We start from the raw sequence: 8,291 nt of genomic DNA, 5'->3' as shown, positions 1-8,291 counted from the left end.
TCTGTCTCTTTGTGGTCTAGCAGCCTCCGCTAGGCTGCAGTAATTATATTAGATGAGATTAGCTCCTTTTTCTTGAATTGCGTTTTCTCTTTTGTCGTGCAGGTGTGACTGACAGACAACAGTTATTTATGATGCGTACTTTGCGTAGCCATGGCACGAACGCACACGCACACACACACGCTTGCGCGCGTGCACGCACACCTGCATTAGCATGATCAAAACGGTAAACGGGGCACGTGTCTTTGCAGAAAACAATTTGATGGGGGGGGGGGGGGGGTCATCAACCACAGACACCCTGGGGAGCGATGAAATGGGACACAATGAAGGAAATGGAGTGGAGCGGTAGGGAGGGGGTTTATGGGCGGGGGGGGTGATGTGGGAGGGTGGGGGGGGTGGTGGGGGTGGTATGTGGCGGGACAAAACAACAGGAAAAAAGAGTTGAAGAGAAGAGGGGGTGAGGCGGGAACAGAACGCATGACAAGCAATAATGTCCATTTCCTGTGGACAGGAAGCCAAAGGTTTTGACCGGACAGAGAAGTGCTCCGGGCGCACGCACGCACGCACGCACGCACGCACGCACGCACGCACGCACGCACGCACGCGTGTCTGTGGTGAACATTCACAGAAAATAGCCGATCAACAAGTGCTTTGAGCTTATGGTTATGAATGGGATATCTTCGCTGTGTCTTGTATATATTAAAGATGGAGTGCCACAATTTTTGTATTTTTCCAGTTTTTCATGTGTCTATGAGGTGACAGTACTTCATTAGACACCCTGGAGTCGTTTTCATGTGTCTATGAGGTGACAGTACTTCATTAGACACCCTGGAGTCGTTTTCATGTGTCTATGAGGTGACAGTACTTCATTAGACACCCTGGAGTCGTTTTCATGTGTCTATGAGGTGACAGTACTTCATTAGACACCCTGGAGTCGTTTTCATGTGTCTATGAGGTGACAGTACTTCATTAGACACCCTGGAGTCGTTTTCATGTGTCTGAGGTGACAGTACTTCATTAGACACCCTGGAGTCGTTTTCATGTGTCTATGAGGTGACAGTACTTCATTAGACACCCTGGAGTCGTTTTCTTGTGTCTATGAGGTGACAGTACTTCATTAGACACCCTGGAGTCGTTTTCATGTGTCTATGAGGTGACAGTACTTCATTAGACACCCTGGAGTCGTTTCCATGTGTCTATGAGGTGACAGTACTTCATTAGACACCCTGGAGTCGTTTTCATGTGTCTATGAGGTGACAGTACTTCATTAGACACCCTGGAGTCGTTTTCATGTGTCTATGAGGTGACAGTACTTCATTAGACACCCTGGAGTCGTTTTCATGTGTCTATGAGGTGACAGTACTTCATTAGACACCCTGGAGTCGTTTTCATGTGTCTATGAGGTGACAGTACTTCATTAGACACCCTGGAGTCGTTTTCATGTGTCTATGAGGTGACAGTACTTCATTAGACACCCTGGAGTCGTTTTCATGTGTCTATGAGGTGACAGTACTTCATTAGACACCCTGGAGTCGTTTTAATGTGTCTATGAGGTGACAGTACTTCATTAGACACCCTGGAGTCGTTTTCATGTGTCTATGAGGTGACAGTACTTCATTAGACACCCTGGAGTCGTTTTCATGTGTCTATGAGGTGACAGTACTTCATTAGACACCCTGGAGTCGTTTTCATGTGTCTATGAGGTGACAGTACTTCATTAGACACCCTGGAGTCGTTTTTATGTGCAATGGTGTATTAACTTTGTATTTAGGTTTTCTTCCTGGAGGCTGAACCCTTGACAGTCAAACGGGCCAATGAAATAAACAGTAATATAGTGACACCACACTATCAGCCCCTCCCCTAACCCCTCCCCCTTTATCATACAACTACAGCTGTGGGTGCGGCTTCAGTTCAGGTGGATCACCACCCATCACCACCCACCAGGCAAACCAGGCATACTTAATGAACTGGTGGGCGTGTCCACATAAAAACAACATTTTAACAAATACTGTATACTTTTTGGAACAAGTTCTTCCTCCTTATATTATAATAATACCTGATGATCATGTTTCAGGATGGAGAAAAACGGTCCCCCATTTAATGGCATTTATTTTTCTGGGACCCCCCCCCCCCCGATATATATTGTAAAATCAAAGTAAATTTAACTAGAGTGTAGAATTGGACCAAATGGACCAAATGGACCAAATGGAACCAAATGGACCAAATGGAACCAAATGGAACCAAATGGACCAAATGGAACCAAATGGACCAAATGGACCAAATGGAACCAAATGGAACCAAATGGACCAAATGGAACCAAATGGAACCAAATGGACCAAATGGAACCAAATGGACCAAATGGAACCAAATGGACCAAATGGAACCAAATGGAACCAAATGGAACCAAATGGACCAAATGGAACCAAATGGACCAAATGGAACCAAATGGACCAAATGGACCAAATGGAACCAAATGGAACCAAATGGACCAAATGGAACCAAATGGAACCAAATGGACCAAATGGAACCAAATGGACCAAATGGAACCAAATGGACCAAATGGAACCAAATGGACCAAATGGAACAAATGGAACCAAATGGAACCAAATGGAACCAAATGGACCAAATGGACCAAATGGAACCAAATGGACCAAATGGAACCAAATGGAACCAAATGGACCAAATGGAACCAAATGGACCAAATGGAACCAAATGGAACCAAATGGAACTAAATGGACCAAATGGAACCAAATGGACCAAATGGAACCAAATGGACCAAATGGAACCAAATGGACCAAATGGAACCAAATGGAACCAAATGGACCAAATGGAACCAAATGGACCAAATGGAACCAAATGGAACCAAATGGACCAAATGGAACCAAATGGAACCAAATGGACCAAATGGAACCAAATGGACCAAATAGAACCAAATGGAACCAAATGGACCAAATGGAACCAAATGGACCAAATGGAACCAAATGGAACCAAATGGAACCAAATGGACCAAATGGAACCAAATGGACCAAATGGGACCAAATGGAACCAAATGGGACCAAATGGACCAAATGGAACCAAATGGACCAAATGGACCAAATGGAACCAAATGGAACCAAATGGACCAAATGGAACCAAATGGACCAAATGGACCAAATGGAACCAAATGGACCAAATGGACCAAATGGAACCAAATGGAACCAAATGGACCAAATGAACCAAATGGACCAAATGGACCAAATGGAACCAAATGGAACCAAATGGACCAAATGGAACCAAATGGACCCTGACGGGTCCATTTGGTTCCATTTGTACACTCATTGTTAATGGCATTCATTGTGTGTTAGGACAAGCTTTGTGTTTACACAAACCCTCAAAGCTGGACATAGGAGGGGCTATAAGCGCCCCTCAAAAACAAACAAAAGTTATGCAAATCACAGATTTGTTCTGCTTTGTATTTAACGTCGTCATCCTTGTTATTGGAAGGTTTGTAGAGTCATTGCAGAGTGGCTGGGAATGACCAATGGCAAAATGTGCAATCGATAAATATTATGAGATTATTTGATCCATTTTGGCAGTCGACATTTCAAGGCCACTTTCCTTGTCTTCCGTAGCAGCATCAGATGCTTAGTTGCATCATGTCAAAATAAATCGGGCTCTTGCGTCAAAGTGCTGGACAATCTGATTATGGACTCTAAAAGTTTCAGATGCTGCGGCTTGGTGGCCGCAGGGCAGCAGGCTGCGGAATGACCGCTCCCCCCTGACAGAATGACCGCTCCCCCCTGACAGAATGACCGCTCCCCCCTGACAGAATGACCGCTCCCCCCTGACAGAATGACCGCTCCCCCTGACAGAATGACCGCTCCCCCCTGACAGAATGACCGCTCCCCCCTGACAGAATGACCGCTCCCCCCTGACAGAATGACCGCTCCCCCTGACAGAATGACCGCTCCCCCCTGACAGAATGACCGCTCCCCCCTGACAGAATGACCCCCTGACAGAATGACCGCTCCCCCCTGACAGAATGACCGCTCCCCCTGACAGAATGACCGCTCCCCCCTGACAGAATGACCCCCTGACAGAATGACCGCTCCCCCCTGACAGAATGACCCCCTGACAGAATGACCGCTCCCCCCTGACAGAATGACCGCTCCCCCCTGACAGAATGACCGCTCCCCCCTGACAGAATGACCCCCTGACAGAATGACCGCTCCCCCCTGACATAATGACCGCTCCCCCTGACAGAATGACCGCTCCCCCCTGACAGAATGACCGCTCCCCCCCGACAGAATGACCGCTCCCCCCTGACAGAATGACCGCTCCCCCCTGACAGAATGACCGCTCCCCCCTGACCGCTCCCCCCTGACAGAATGACCGCTCCCCCCTGACCGCTCCCCCCTGACAGAATGACCGCTCCCCCCTGACAGAATGACCGCTCCCCCCTGACAGAATGACCGCTCCCCCCTGACAGAATGACCCCCTGACATAATGACCGCTCCCCCCTGACAGAATGACCCCCTGACAGAATGACCGCTCCCCCCTGACAGAATGACCCCCTGACAGAATGACCGCTCCCCCCTGACAGAATGACCGCTCCCCCCTGACAATCAGCTTTATGAATGGCCAGGCCAGGAAGGAAGGCCGACAGTGATAAGATACATAAAAAGGCTAATCTGGGATGGTGAAAGTGCATGATGTAAAAACAAACATCCACATTCTGTCATACACAGTCCTACATTCTGTCATACACAGTCATTCTGTCATACACAGTCCTACATTCTGTCATACACAGTCATTCTGTCATACACAGTCATTCTGTCATACACAGTCATTCTGTCATACACAGTCCTACATTCTGTCATCCACAGTCCTACATTCTGTCATCCACAGTCCTACATTCTGTCATCCACAGTCCTACATTCTGTCATCCACAGTCCTACATTCTGTCATACACAGTCCTACATTCTGTCATACACAGTCATTCTGTCATACACAGTCATTCTGTCATACACAGTCCTACATTCTGTCATACACAGTCCTACATTCTGTCATACACAGTCCTACATTCTGTCATACACAGTCCTACATTCTGTCATACACAGTCATTCTGTCATACACAGTCCTACATTCTGTCATACACAGTCCTACATTGTGTCATACACAGTCCTACATTCTGTCATACACAGTCCTACATTCTGTCATACACAGTCCTACATTCTGTCATACACAGTCCTACATTCTGTCATACACAGTCCTACATTCTGTCATACACAGTCCTACATTCTGTCATCCACAGTCCTACATTCTGTCATCCACAGTCCTACATTCTGTCATCCACAGTCCTACATTCTGTCATACACAGTCCTACATTCTGTCATACACAGTCATTCTGTCATACACAGTCATTCTGTCATACACAGTCCTACATTCTGTCATACACAGTCCTACATTCTGTCATACACAGTCCTACATTCTGTCATACACAGTCCTACATTCTGTCATACACAGTCATTCTGTCATACACAGTCCTACATTCTGTCATACACAGTCCTACATTCTGTCATACACAGTCCTACATTCTGTCATACACAGTCCTACATTCTGTCATACACAGTCCTACATTCTGTCATACACAGTCCTACATTCTGTCATACACAGTCCTACATTCTGTCATCCACAGTCCTACATTCTGTCATACACAGTCATTCTGTCATACACAGTCCTACATTCTGTCATACACAGTCATTCTGTCATACACAGTCCTACATTCTGTCATACACAGTCATTCTGTCATACACAGTCCTACATTCTGTCATACACAGTCCTACATTCTGTCATACACAGTCCTACATTCTGTCATACACAGTCATTCTGTCATACACAGTCCTACATTCTGTCATACACAGTCCTACATTCTGTCATACACAGTCCTACATTCTGTCATACACAGTCATTCTGTCATACACAGTCATTCTGTCATACACAGTCATTCTGTCATACACAGTCATTCTGTCATACACAGTCATTCTGTCATACACAGTCATTCTGTCATACACAGTCCTACATTCTGTCATACACAGTCATTCTGTCATACACAGTCATTCTGTCATACACAGTCATTCTGTCATACACAGTCCTACATTCTGTCATACACAGTCCTACATTCTGTCATACACAGTCCTACATTCTGTCATACACAGTCCTACATTCTGTCATACACAGTCCTACATTCTGTCATACACAGTCATTCTGTCATACACAGTCATTCTGTCATACACAGTCATTCTGTCATACACAGTCATTCTGTCATACACAGTCATTCTGTCATCCACAGTCCTACATTCTGTCATCCACAGTCCTACATTTCCCAAAAGGAAGTGCATGTATTTATTTCAGTGTGACCAGAGGCAGGGACACAACCTATGACCACAGGCCGTACAGATGAGTCGGGTTCTGCCTGACACAACCTATGACCACAGGCCGTACAGATGAGTCGGGTTCTGCAGGGACACAACCTCTGACCACAGGCCGTACAGATGAGTCGGGTTCAGGCAGGGACACAACCTATGACCACAGGCCGTACAGATGAGTCGGGTTCTGCAGGGACACAACCTATGACCACAGGCCGTACAGATGAGTCGGGTTCAGGCAGGGACACAACCTCTGACCACAGGCCGTACAGATGAGTCGGGTTCAGGCAGGGACACAACCTATGACCACAGGCCGTACAGATGAGTCGGGTTCTGCCTGACGTTTCAACCTATGACCACAGGCCGTACAGATGAGTCGGGTTCTGCCTGACGTTTCTTCCTAAAGGGACACAACCTATGACCACAGGCCGTACAGATGAGTCGGGTTCAGGCAGGGACACAACCTATGACCACAGGCCGTACAGATGAGTCGGGTTCAGGCAGGGACACAACCTATGACCACAGGCCGTACAGATGAGTCGGGTTCAGGCAGGGACACAACCTATGACCACAGGCCGTACAGATGAGTCGGGTTCTGCCTGACGTTTCTTCCTAAAGGGGAGTTTTTCGTTACCATTGTCGCAATATTGCTGTCTTGAGACAACTTGTTGTGATTTGACACTTTAACCCATTTTGACCTGAGATCAGATTCTAAAAATGTCTTCTACATCCTGACAGTTTTCTGAAAACGCTATGTTTCTGTGTCAGTCGTTCAAAAATAGCAGACCTACAAGCTCGTAGCGCGCCACTCGGTGGCGCACTATTCCCGCCCAAAATGGGTTAATAAAATTGAGTTGAATTGAGATGAATGCCCAGGGGGGGGGGGGGGGGGGGGGATATCATAGGCATTGAATCCCCACTCCCTTTTTCCTCCCCAGACAATCTAACCCTGGACATGAAAAAACTGTGTGTGTGTGTGTGTGTGTGTGTGTGTGTGTGTGTGTGTGTGTGTGTGTGTGTGTGTGTGTGTGTGTGTGTGTGTGTGTGTGTGTGTGTGTGTGTGTGTGTGTGTGTGTGTGTGTGTGTGTGTGTGTGTGTGTGTGTGTGTGTGTGTGTGTGTGTGTGTGTGTGTGTGTGTGTGTGTGTGTGCGTGTGTGCGTGCGTGCCTGCGTGCGTGCCTGCGTGCGTGCGTGTGTGTGTGCGCGCGTGCGCTACTGTTCAATCTTCTCCATTATAGGCAGTCGGTCTATTTAGAGGAGAAGGTGCTTTTTGTACCCATGATTTTCTTTGGGTGTTAATGGTGGTAACATGACAGACTGAAGTGACCAACGTTGGCTGTGAATAAGTTCACGTGTCCTAATATTCTGTACATGTTGGACTCAAACACTGAGACACATGATGTTTCCAGTGGTTACATGTGTTTGGTCCGACGATTCATTGATCCGATACCCCTAACCCCTAACCTAACCATAACCGATTCATTGATCCGATACCCCTAACCCCTAACCTAACCATAACCGATTCATTGATCCGATACCCCTAACCCCTAACCTAACCATAACCGATTCATTGATCCGATACCCCTAACCCCTAACCTAACCATAACCGATTCATTGATCCGATACCCCTAACCCCTAACCTAACCATAACCGATTCATTGATCCGATACCCCTAACCCCTAACCTAACCATAACCGCAAGCACGGGAGCAGGCGCTAGTCCGAGGTGCGGACGCATGTCGAACCAATGCTCCGTCGGACCATAGTATGCCTCCCGTTTCCAGTGTGTGGGATATCGGAAGCAACTGAACATATTTGTGCCCTTGTGTGTGTTAGGGCATTCACTTCTAGTCATTTTTACTAGTTGCCTAGTTTACTAGTCGACTAGT

The 8,291-nt window shown here is 47.0% G+C and overlaps 1 protein-coding gene across 1 annotated transcript in view; it reads left to right on the top strand.

Moving 5' to 3' along the window:
- LOC306925204 (uncharacterized protein) overlaps window positions 1–8,291 on the top strand; it is a 200,359-nt gene that overhangs the window by 96,957 nt on the left and 95,111 nt on the right. The window lies entirely within an intron of this gene.

Source organism: Electrona antarctica (genome assembly GCF_951216825.1).
Source record: "Electrona antarctica genome assembly, chromosome: 6".
NCBI classification, from domain to species: Eukaryota; Metazoa; Chordata; class Actinopteri; order Myctophiformes; family Myctophidae; genus Electrona; species Electrona antarctica.
This window is presented reverse-complemented; position numbering and strand designations above follow the sequence as displayed.